This window comes from Lissotriton helveticus, chromosome 8, assembly GCF_964261635.1.
Source record: "Lissotriton helveticus chromosome 8, aLisHel1.1, whole genome shotgun sequence".
NCBI classification, from domain to species: Eukaryota; Metazoa; Chordata; class Amphibia; order Caudata; family Salamandridae; genus Lissotriton; species Lissotriton helveticus.
The window spans coordinates 1,010,210,268-1,010,222,305 of NC_136069.1; the positions used below are offsets into that span (position 1 = coordinate 1,010,210,268).

At 42.4% G+C, this 12,038-nt stretch overlaps 1 protein-coding gene across 1 annotated transcript in view; it reads right to left on the bottom strand.

Annotated features, from left to right (window-relative positions):
• PHEX (phosphate regulating endopeptidase X-linked) overlaps window positions 1–12,038 on the bottom strand; it is a 1,501,811-nt gene that overhangs the window by 64,101 nt on the left and 1,425,672 nt on the right. The window lies entirely within an intron of this gene.

The window sequence follows — 12,038 nt, forward strand, 5'->3', positions numbered from 1 at the left end:
TTCCTGGCTCATGACAAGTGAATGATGTGAACGTAAATGTATATCTTTTTCCCTTTTTGATGCTGCATTAAATGCCATTACCAGATTGTCATGTGATTTTCAATGCTGCTAAATGTTTTATATTCATGGCTGATGGTTAAAGAGGTTAGAACAGGTTCTTATCTAAGACAGCAGACAGGGTTTTCAGAATGGAAAGTGAACGGTGAACTGGTGTGAATGTGCTCCAAGCATAGGTTTTATGGTAAGTATTTGTGGAAGGTATTTTTACTAAGTGGTTGCTTTTTTGTCCAATATTTTCTGTGTTGTTGTTTCTTTTGTGTGTATTTTGATTTGTTTCGTTTCAGTGCAATGGGAAATATTTTTATCTGCGTGTTACGGTGAATATTGATGCAGCTTTGTGCTAGACAGATTAAGTGTGCACTGACACCGCATGATGCATGATATGCATGAGAAAAATATAGTCCTTTCAGTAACTAATATTGTGTGTTTTATGTTTCCTTTGGCTTATTGTGCATTGCTTGCTCTGTTCTGCGTGGATGGTATGCTGATCGATCTTAAGCTTGATAAATTAAGTAGGCCAGCACGCTGGGTTTTGGGCCACAGGCTCACTGTGCAGGAAATGCATGGCATCGTGTTGTGTGTCACAGCTCATTTGCATGCGTTACAGTGAATTTTCTATGCTTTCTGTGCTTCACACAGCAAGTATACCTGCTGCCTTGGTATGCTTGTTTTTATTTTCTGTATGTCTCTGTATTGTATTGTTTTGATAATTCTATTATTGATACTAGAACAAGCTCCTCTATGGGGAATTTGTTCTGGTCCCTAAATTTCACAGACAACACTTCAGCAGTGTATGTCTATTTGGTTAAAAGGGGTATGGAGGGAAAATACAAGAGTTCTACGGTGTACCCATGGTGTTGTGTCACAAACTTGACCATTACCTGAGTAATTTTTGTTCATTTATAGATTTTCCTTTTGCGCCATTTCCCTAATGAATGTCGCATAGTGCCTAGTTATGGGGGACTTCAGCTGTGTCCCAGTTCCATTCCCTTTTCCTTACTACTCTTCCTCAGATACGTTGTATTAGATATTAATAGGCACACATATCATTTTATGGCAATGACATTTCTACATGTGCTAAAAGATGTTCTAGCCCTCTCAAAAGTGCTAGGTATCCCCTAGAATTTTGTTTATGCTCAGGGCTACACCCAGTGGTTGATGGTATTGACCGAAGTGAAATATGTTTCAGATTTTCTTCTGTCAAAATGGGGTAGGAGGCTAGCTCCCCGCTAGCTCTCATATACATTAAAACTAGGTAACATGTGTATTGCTCCCTCCTGTCCTGCTTTGATCTAAAAGGGGAATTAGACGTGGGTAGTTTTGTTCTACAAGTGTTGGGTAAACTGAGAGTTTTTATTAGAAAATTATTTTAATTGGATAGGGATGAAAGGAAGGGAACAGCCCAATCAGTCAATAAATCATAACACTTGTATAGCGCGCTCCTACCCGGGAGGGTCCCAAGGCGCTTGGGGGAAGGGGTCCGCTACTGCTCGAACAGCCAGGTCTTGAGTTGCCTCCTGACTAGTGTTTCCTTATTTGACCTTTGAAGGGAACAATAGGTTGGTACCTTTGTGTCACATTCCTAGGTAACAACACCATTATTGTGCAGCACTAAGTAAAGGTGTACAAGTCTCTTATCAGTTAGCCGGTATAGTTGAGATCAGTTAGCCGGTATAGTTGAGCTGATATTCCTTATTAGAGCTGGTGAGCAGGTTTTCCCTTAAATAAAATGTTACATGGTCTAAATAGTGAGAAAGGTGAAAAGATGCTTGTGTGATCCTCAGCAGAAATATTTTTAGAAATAAAAGATTTGTAGAAGTTAGTTTCCTGCTGCCTCTATAATATGTGAGCATGGTCATGAGCAAAAATATAGTTGTTTTGAGTAAAGAAAAAGAATATTAGAAGTGTTTGAAGTTTTGCACAACAGTAAAGGTTCATAAAGTAGACGCTGTGTGCTCGCTATAGGAAGAGCGGTTTGAACTTCCCTTTTTGCTGTTTCTCAAGTGCAAATGGGGGAATACAACATGTCTGTTTTGTTTTATTTTTTTCTCTTCTCTTAGAATTCAATAAATGCATACGTCCATCTACAGGTAATACAGCGAAAAGTCAGATATGTAATGTATTACCTAATGTCAGTGCACACATTTATTGATAGGTACAATGTGTTCACCTTCAAAATTGACATGGGTAAAGCAATATGAAAGCACAGAATAGACCTCATTTGGTTTCTTTGAATTTGAATTTTATTCATATGCCTTGTCTAAAGATCTTTGTTCTATTCATCAGCAGGTAGCAGACACACTGAAGCCGCTGCCTGAGGGGCCCGGCCACAACATCAACCCAGGGGACTGGGTTGTGGTGAAGAAATACCAGCGGAAGTCCTGTTTGGAGCCTAGATGGTCCGAGCCAAGGTTGGTGCTCCTCACCATCCGCACCGCACTTCGAGTGGAGGGTCGGAAGGAGTGGACGCATGCCTCCCATATGAAGAAAGTTCCCCTTCTTTTACCCTATGATGCGTGGGTCCGAGGTGGCGTCGCAGATCACGAGACGGAGCGCGTTCCTCGACATCTCCCCTTCTCTGATGCTTTACTGACCGAGGAGGAACACAACGAGAACGCGCGGAAGCCAGCCCTGAGTACAAGTAGCGAGGCTTCTTTTGGTCACAGTGCTCAAACGACGGAAGCCACCTCTTTTCAAAATGATCCCCCAATTCTGTTCTCAGACCCCGAAGTGCGAGGGAGCACTCGCTATAACTTGCGGCCCAGGAAAGAGAGGCGAAAGAACTGAGCACTGGAAGAAGGGCTGAGGTAGGGATTAGGAGTGGACTATATTGAACAGGTTAGCCTAGTGATAGGGATGGGCTGCTGAAAGAGCCCTGGTGCACTATTGAGACACTGCTGAACGGGACGCTAGAGTTGTGTGTGGGCCCAGGTTCAGTGCTCCTGAGTCGCTGCAGTTGTGCGACTCCGTCGAGGGATTAGGGTTTGCGAGACTGAAAGCCTGCCTATGAGGCTTTAACGGACATAGGGAGAAGAGCCCTTTTGAAGGGTGAAGCACCCCTCTGGCCGGTTTTGGAGTGTCTGGAACATTTTAGAAGTGCCCCTTAGTGTTTGGAACTCTTAGGATATCCCCTGGTTTGTTCATTAGGTGAAATGTATCCCTTTGGCCGTCCTATCCCCGAAGAGGAGCAGCCTCTGCAGCTCCTTGTCCAGATGTCCCTGATCATTTGGTTCTCATGGTCTACAAATTTAATATTGAGTTTGTTTGTATCCTAACTGTTGCTTTCATATTTCTCTTTAGAGAATTAGTTTCTTGTTGCTTGACACATACCTTCATGAGTATTATTTCAACGCCACCTGAGAATATCATTGGTACTCTAGATCCTCACGAAGAGGAGCACTGGGAAGTTCATTAGGATGATGTAGTATTCAAATGTTGCACCTGACACATGTTATTCACACAACAGCAAAACAATTATTGGGTGTGTGAGTCATTGCCTTCATACACACACACAGGGGTGGAAAATTGTTGCTTCTATTCTTGCCCTATGGAAGTAGCTGTGAGGGTTAGTATACTTTGAGTGGTTTAGTAAAACACATTTCTCAGCCTGATAAAATATTTACTCCAAGGATGTTAGATATAGGTCCTAGCTGATAATGCAAGTGAGCCCTCAGTATTGGATTCAATAGGGTGTTTTCCTTGATAATGACAGGTTGATCTTATTTACATTAATTTCTGCTCATGACTTAAAGTGTGATGTATTTAGATTAGTCAAAAAGGAGGGTGCCTCACACCCAGAGAATAATTATTGTCTTAGTAGGTATTGCAGGGGTTGTTCTTTTACTTGTTGCCTCTGCATTTCCTGCCCTATAGTATGCTGCACTACTTCTGTGACCATGACCATGCTGTGTAATGTGATAGATTGCTGGGTCTGTGGGTTACTCCTTTCCGCTGCATATAAGAAGGACAGGTTACTGGCACTTCCCTTGACACCTGTGAATAGCTGCGTGGGCTGGTACATTTTGATTGGTAGGGTGAAATTCTTTCAACAGCCTGATTTCCTGACTCCCCGACTGAGTTGTAGGAAATGTAGGTGTATTACTGACTTGCTGCCTCTGTGTTTATTGCCTTCCCCCTTGTTGCTCCATGTGTGCTAGCAATATACGAGTTTCCTGAAGGCCAACAAGACAACATCCTGTTTCCAATGCTATTGAACTTCATGAAATTCACTGGTTAATGCTTGTTGATGATGATATTTTTATCAGTATAGTGTCTTGACCCTTAGAATTTGATGTAAAGGCTCTCCTTTTAGTTAATAAAGTTAGCCACAGTCTGCTAAAAGGAGGGTCTGATAGGTTTCATTTCTCCATGCCCCGCCCACTACATACATTATGCTTATAAGTTAGCAGAATGTGTCTAACTACTGATATATTCATTTATGCATTTACGTTTATATGCTTCTATTAGTTATTCATTTATGTGTGTGTGACATTATTACAGTTATCCTTAGCTTAGCTTGTGTGCCACCATTTTGAAGCATCTCCCTTTCTGTGCGAGTTGCACTTGCTCACTCCCCCCTCCCGTAGGAATAAGAATATTCCTCATGTCAGCAGTTTTGCTTCTCGGCCCACTGTGACTGAAACTACTAGCGAAACCCCTTATCTCGTTCTCATGTGCTAGGGATGGTAAGACTCGGCTCCGTGTCCTTGGGATGAGATAGGAGGATGTTGCAATACCAGGTGCAGATGCCTACTGTATGAGACTATTGTTCACCATCTCCGGGGTCCAGTACTTTTCCAGTATGGGCGTGTTTTACTCTGCCTCTTTGTATTATAATGTGTTACTGTGATGATATGAGTCAGTCCTCTCGGCACACTCTTAGAGAGTGAGGTCAGACAGGGCCCTCTCATATGGGAGTTTGTGGCCTAATAAAATTGCTTGTTTATTCTTCTCCACTGTCCGGCTGACTTATTATTAGGTAACTATAGGTGAGAGTGGTAAGTCACTCAGGTGGATTTGAGCCACGCTTATCAACATCCAATGTCCTCTTTCTCACTGAGACCTTACACAACTCCACTTCCGTGCCAAACAGTGACACCAAAATACCCGAAGGATACAGGATCCCTCAACGCAGCTGCATCAACAAAGCTGGCGGAGGGATCGGCATTATACACATGGAATCCATCCAATGCCCCACCAAAAATGAGGACATTACCCCAGCCATGGAACACATGAATTTCCGACGCCAAACAGACTGCAAAACCTCCATCAGGGGCACCCTTGTCTACTGTCATCCAGGACCCTGTCCCTTCTTCTGTAACTTCATTGCAAACTTCTTTGCCCCCTCGCAAAGCACTCCAACATCTACATTTTCCTCCTCAACCTCAACTTTCATCTAGATGACCACAATGACATCAAAACTACCAACCACCTTGACAGCATGAAGACAATCAGAGTCACCTAACTCATCCATGACTCACGCACACTCCAGCCCCAAGCTAAGCCTCCAGTGAGTGCAGCAGGTACAGCCATACACTGGACCCTATCTTCACGTCCAGCGACCGCATCAGGTTCAGCCACACCACGGAACGCACCTGGGCAGACTACTGCATTGTTCACTTCAGCATCACCAGCTCATGCATCTCCACCACCCGTCTGCCCAATGCCCCCTACTGCAGCTGGAGCATGGTTTTAAAGGGCAAATGGATCAATGCCATCAACACCATCTACTCCATCTCCTCTAGAAACCTAGATCAGAATGTTAGAAACTTCAACATTTGGATCACCAACCGCATCAACAGCATTAATCCTATCAGCAACGACTCCCACAGAAGGTCCACGGAGCAGGCTAGCTGGTACAATGATGACCTCAGAACTGCTAAATGACACTGTAAACAACTGAAAAGGAGATGGCGCACCAGCAAGGACACAACTGACAAGGCTGCCATCAAGACAGCCCTCAACCTTTACCACGGACAGTTGAGAAAATTGAAGAAAAAGGCCTTAGCCCCATGCATCAAATAAAGCTCCAATAATAGCAAAGAACTCTTCAACATCATCAAAGAATTCTCCAACAGTTTTGCTGCAACAAACAACATTACCCCCTCACAGAAACTCTGCGACAACCTTGCAAACTGCTTCCATGACAAGATCAACAACATCTACAGAAACTTCAAACTCCAGTCCAAGGTAACCGACTTCTTCAAGCAACACACTGACCGCACTATCACCACAGACATACGACAAACTGAACGTAGCCAGCTCCTCACACAGGACACCACCTCCATCATGGACCCAGTCCCCTCAGGGGCCCCAACCTACCCATGCCTTCCACATCTTCAAACTACGCGGAGTCAGAATCAGCGATGTATGTACCATGTGTTCAACACCTTATTTGCCATGGCCTCCTTCCCTGAATACTGCAAACATGCAGAAGTCAACACCCTACTAAAGAAACCATCAGAAGACCCCAGTGAACTCAACAACTACCAACCAATCTCCCTGCTCCCTTTCCCGGTCAAGGTATTAGAATAAGCCATCAACCAACAACTCTCCTGACTTCTGAATTGTAACCTCCTACTCATCTTCTCCCAATTTCAATTCTGCAGCAAACACAGCACAGAGACAGAGTGGCTACCAACAACATCTGAGCCCGACTCAACTAAGGGAAGACTACAGCTCTGATCCTCCTAGATATCTTGGCAGCGTTTGACAAGGATGCACAACAGGGGCATCCAAGGAGTCGCTGTCAAACTGATCACCTCTTTCCTCACTGGAAAAGCACAATACGTCAGCCTCCCCCTTCCCCCTTCACCTCGAACCCAAAATAAATCATATTTGTAGTACCCCATGGTTCCTTGCTCAGCCCCACCCACTTCAATGCCTATATTACACCTTTGGCCAGCATCATCAAAACCCACAGACTCGACATCATATCTTATGCCAACGACAAACAACTCATCCTCTCCCTCTCCGAAGACACCACCAAGACCAACTTCGACCAATGCATGATAGACATCACAAACTGAATGAAGGATAACTGCCTAAAGCTCAACATGGACACGACAGAGGTACTGATCTTCAGAAATAAAAACTACCCATGGCACGCATCTTGCTGGACCTCAGAACTCAAACCAACCCCTATCTCCACTGGCCACGCTAGGAACCTAGGTATCATACTGGACAACAAGCTAGCCATGATGACTCGGGTTATATACGTCTCCTCGTCCTGCTCCGTCTCCTCTTCCTGCTTCTTCATCCTACGCATTCTTCATAAGATATTCAAATAGCTACCCCAAAGCTCAAGACGTACTATCACCCAATCCCTCATCTCTAGCCGACTGGACTGAGGCTAAGCTCTCTAGGCAGAGATCTCAGCTCACCTCCTCCAATGACTACAAACCATACAGAAAACGGGAGCCAGACTTGTCCTGGATCTCCCTAGATGAACCAACATCACCTCCTAGCTTGTGGTTGTCATGCCTTTTTAGTGTGAACTGTATTCTCCCATCTAAAACAGACAGAAGAATGCATTTTGTGCTAATGCTCTTTGAACCTGCCACCATTAAAGGAATCACATCATGGAACATTTGGCCTATTTTATCCACCATTAAATATGTATTTTCAACAACCTTCATTGAAAGCTGGAGACAGCTACATGCACAAACACAGTGATTGATAGCAGGCACAACTATTGTGAAAAAATAACAAAGCTCGAAGATTATTAATGAGTGTGCTAAGAACACTGTGGCTCCAAAGTAATTTACAGGTAATGGAAAGAGCAGCAGAGGGAAAGCCACCATTAGCGCTCAAAATACCCCAAATGCAGGGGTTTCCTAGATATTTCCCCTTATAAGGATTTACTTTTGTAATCAAATAGCTATGATGTTTTAGTGGTCTAAAAATACTTATTTTTGCATTGCCTGGGTGGTTTATTAAACAATTTACCATAGGCCAAAATGTTCCAATGACAATGGCTTTTTGATGTCAGTTTTACAATACAGACAATGTTTGTAAAGCTCAATGCCCTTGTACTGCTACAAACTATCACTGGCTAGTTTTATGAAGAAGAAATTGCAAGGAATACAAGCAACAGATTGGTGCATGATCAAGGAGCTGAATAACCAATTGCTGCAAACAAATGTTTTGATGTTCTCCATCAGTATACATTTGGACATTTGCCCAGATCACAATGACTTCAAATGCCTTACAACTATCACCACTCAATGTATATTAATTACTCTGACTTCATCTAGCAAGAGCATGAGCGTTCCCTCTGAGATAGGTAGGTTCAAAAATGTAACTTCTTTAATACTCTGATGATGGCATTATTTTTTTATCAAACGCAGATTGGTCTCCAGAGCTCTTTGACTGTCTTGGAGGTCTGTTGCAAGGCAAATAACATCCAAATTATAAGTGACAAAGGCAAGATCTTAGTAATAAGCAGGAAGTCAAATAATAAAGGGTCCTGTTATTAGTCCAAAGAGAAGCTTGAGTAAGTGGGATCAATAAAGTACCTGGGCGTGTTCCTCAATAAACGGGTCAGTTATTCTGATCACCTAACATCGATCAAACATGCAATGTCCTCTTTGACTTTGACGGTCTGCAAACTATTGCGAAAATGGACAACCCCAATTTGTCAGCAACCTGTAAGGTTATTGATAGCAAGCTTATGCCACTTTGATGTGCTGTGCACTGATGTTTAGAGATCTCCTGGAGACTTGGTTGGACTGGGCGCAAAATAAATGCTTCTGTACAGTATTTTCTCTTCCAAATTCTTCCCTAGTGTCCTGTTTGCAGTTAGATTTTAACCTACCCAGGAAAAGCCTGTTGCTAAAAGCACACTTTTGGCATATACCTCGAAAGTGAAGACTGCAACCAGTGTATCGTTAAAAAATATCATCTGGAAAATTTTGTACGTTGAAAAACTAAAGTGCCATAAACACCTGAGAGCTTCTATTGAAATCTTGAAAGCACAAGATATTTGGGATAGTGCTCTGCCAGCTAAAACACTTGGTAGGATTATGACAAAGCAGGCAAAATGAATATCAAGAGACCTTGACATTGAAGCTACCTACAAACTTGTCTTCATAAACTCGGCTCCACTTTAATACAACCTAGGTAGCATCACATGTTTTCTGGATTATCTGTTGAAACTTCATATGAAAAACCAACTACTGAGATTGAGGAGTGGTATAATTCCTCTCAAAGAGTACCACTTTGACCATAAAACTGGAATGACGGATTGTGCTTGTAGATTTTATACGTCTGCATCGTCGTCATTAATTCACATTATTTTCATTTGTAAGGCATTACTGGCTCAGAGACGTTATTGGCTGCGTACTTTTTTCGATCATGCTGGGAAGCAACCACTGCCTGCCTATCACCGCCGATGCCCCAGCTTGTAGTCAGATTGATAAAGTTCATGCGGCATGCTATAAAGTTACTAGATGCTGCATCAAACTAACACAAGCCACGGTAAGTGACGCTAAATACAAGTCTACACCATTTAACCTCAGTACTTCGTGGACTGCTAATGACCAATGATTACCAACATCCACTAGATGTTGCCAAGATGGGGTAACAGTGAGCGCCTCTGCTCAGCACACTAGTATAAGGATTAAAGAGTACAATCACTTTGTATGGCTTGTGATACCAAATTGTAGAGCTGGAATGCAAGGTCACTTTATTCACTCGAACCATTTTCGAGTAATCGATCTCCATTGAGGCAGCGTATAGCGGCAATGGCAGTACTTACTTTAGAGATCAATCCTGAGGTTGGGAAATTGAGGGATTCTCTGTGCAGCCTCTCAGACTTTTCCTGATGAGCTGTCGTTATGTGACCTCCCCTCAGTGATGTAACTTAAACAATTTATCGTAGATTTTGTACCATTTTCGACCTAGTTTAAGGGGATAATTTAAAATCATTTAATCGTATGTTTGTACCTAGACTAGTCCTTTTTCTTATTGATAATTGTTTTCTGAATTATTCTTTGTAACGGTTTTAAATTACTGCACAATAAATAATGTATTATTATTCTGCCTTCAGCTATCACTTAATGTGAGACATGTCCCGAATTCTAAATCAGTCTTAAAGTATTCTCTATTGGCTGTAACCTGTTCCTCTCTTGTTTCTTAAGGTGATGGAAATCTGTCTTCAATAAATTCTGTAAATATGGCCCAAAACCTATAAAACTCTCACTTCTTCACTATTTCAACTTGTTTGAAAAGGTTTTTTGGCATTGACACTTAAGTGGGTTTCAAAATGGCGACAACACTATTTCCAACTTAACACAAGCAATTTACTGTGGTAGATAACCTGCAACCCTAATACAAGAAAGGACTTGGTGACTGTCAACGAAAATTGTGAGTTCCTTTCGCAAGGGACCTTCTGTCTAGATCACCCTTACTATGTCTAGATCACCCTTACTAGCCACACTGATTACTGCTAGTTAGCCCAGGGGATACTGAAAGCCCCTGTTCCAGTGGCCATTTGCTTCCCAATATAAGATGACTGGATCTAGTTGGAACCAACAGTAAAGGTTTAGAGAAGGAGCATATCTAACACAGGAGCAGCAAATGGTTTGGTGCGAATATGTTCTGCAACTCCTAATGCACCATTGCAGCCAATACCTCTATTTGGAAAAGGAAAATTGCACAAGATCCTTCTTTCTCTCCTAAGCACATTTCATGGGTCCAGTTCTCTTTCAGCTCCAGCGACGCCATCCCGTATTACGAACATGGTACAATGCCCCACTTTGCTGTGGCGCACCCTTAACTGGATGTGCTGGTGGTCGTTAGCCACAGTGCACCTTATTACTGGTACCTGCACTTTAAACAACATTTTAGCGAGAAGCGGGTTGGCTGTTTAAAACCGTTGGTCTGAGTTGTATGGCAGATGGTAACCTGGTCTGCATTTAAATGGGCAATCACTTTTATTACACATTGCTATGTGTAAGTTTTTAAAATATACATTCAATTATGATTATTGATGACAAGAGGCATGCTTTACATATGGGTTTGTGCTGACCCCTTAAAACAGCTAATAGCCCAGTTTTTATATTTTTGCGTTCTGACCCTTTGCCAAAGTCAGTCGACGGCCTTATTTAAATTGATACCCTTTATATTTCCACATCACATAGTCATGCACATCCATGGGGGGATTAGGAGCAGGGCCTGACCACAGTCCAGGCTCTGTGCCCACATGCATGCCACTCATGGCCAAAGGCTGTGAGCAGCAGGTAGAATGGCACCAGTGGGGCATTGGAATCCCCGGCCAGGCCCTAAATCCCAACCTTATAATGCACATGGCCAAAGACCGTGACTGGTGGGAGGTAGGGTGCCCAACCCCACGCCGTGGACAGTGATGGACATCCTCCTTTATGTTAAAAAAGCTATAGATAGAAATTCCCGAAAAAACAGACATTCTAGTGACATTATAATTTGGAATTGTAATAATATCTTACTTTATATTAAAACCCTCTTAGAATTTCACTGAAAAAAACAAAGGTTAAAGGGGCAATAAAGTTAGGTGGAAATAGCACGTATAAGATACTGGTTTAAAAGAACAAAACATTTGAAATTCACCAGTTATAGTTATGCCAAGTAACTATAACTCATGTACTAAAGTAACTATAACTCGCACCATTGCCATGAAGCACTTATTACCTCTCATCAATCAAGACATTTTCTAGTAAATCATTGATAACATCAGTGCAACATCTGAAATTACATAAATGATTAAAAAACTATGCATGGTGGAAGGGAGAGTTATAGTTACTTCTTCCTCCACACATGATTTAGTTACCGTCACACCCAATGGTATTGCAACTATTGACATATACGTTCAAAAATCAACCTTGAATCTGATTATTTTGCAAGCTCTATAAGCAATGGTTTAGTCTTTCATTTCAACAGCACTGGGAGAAAGAAAACACTTTCAACATCACTACAAATTAGAAGGCATCATAGAAAACGTG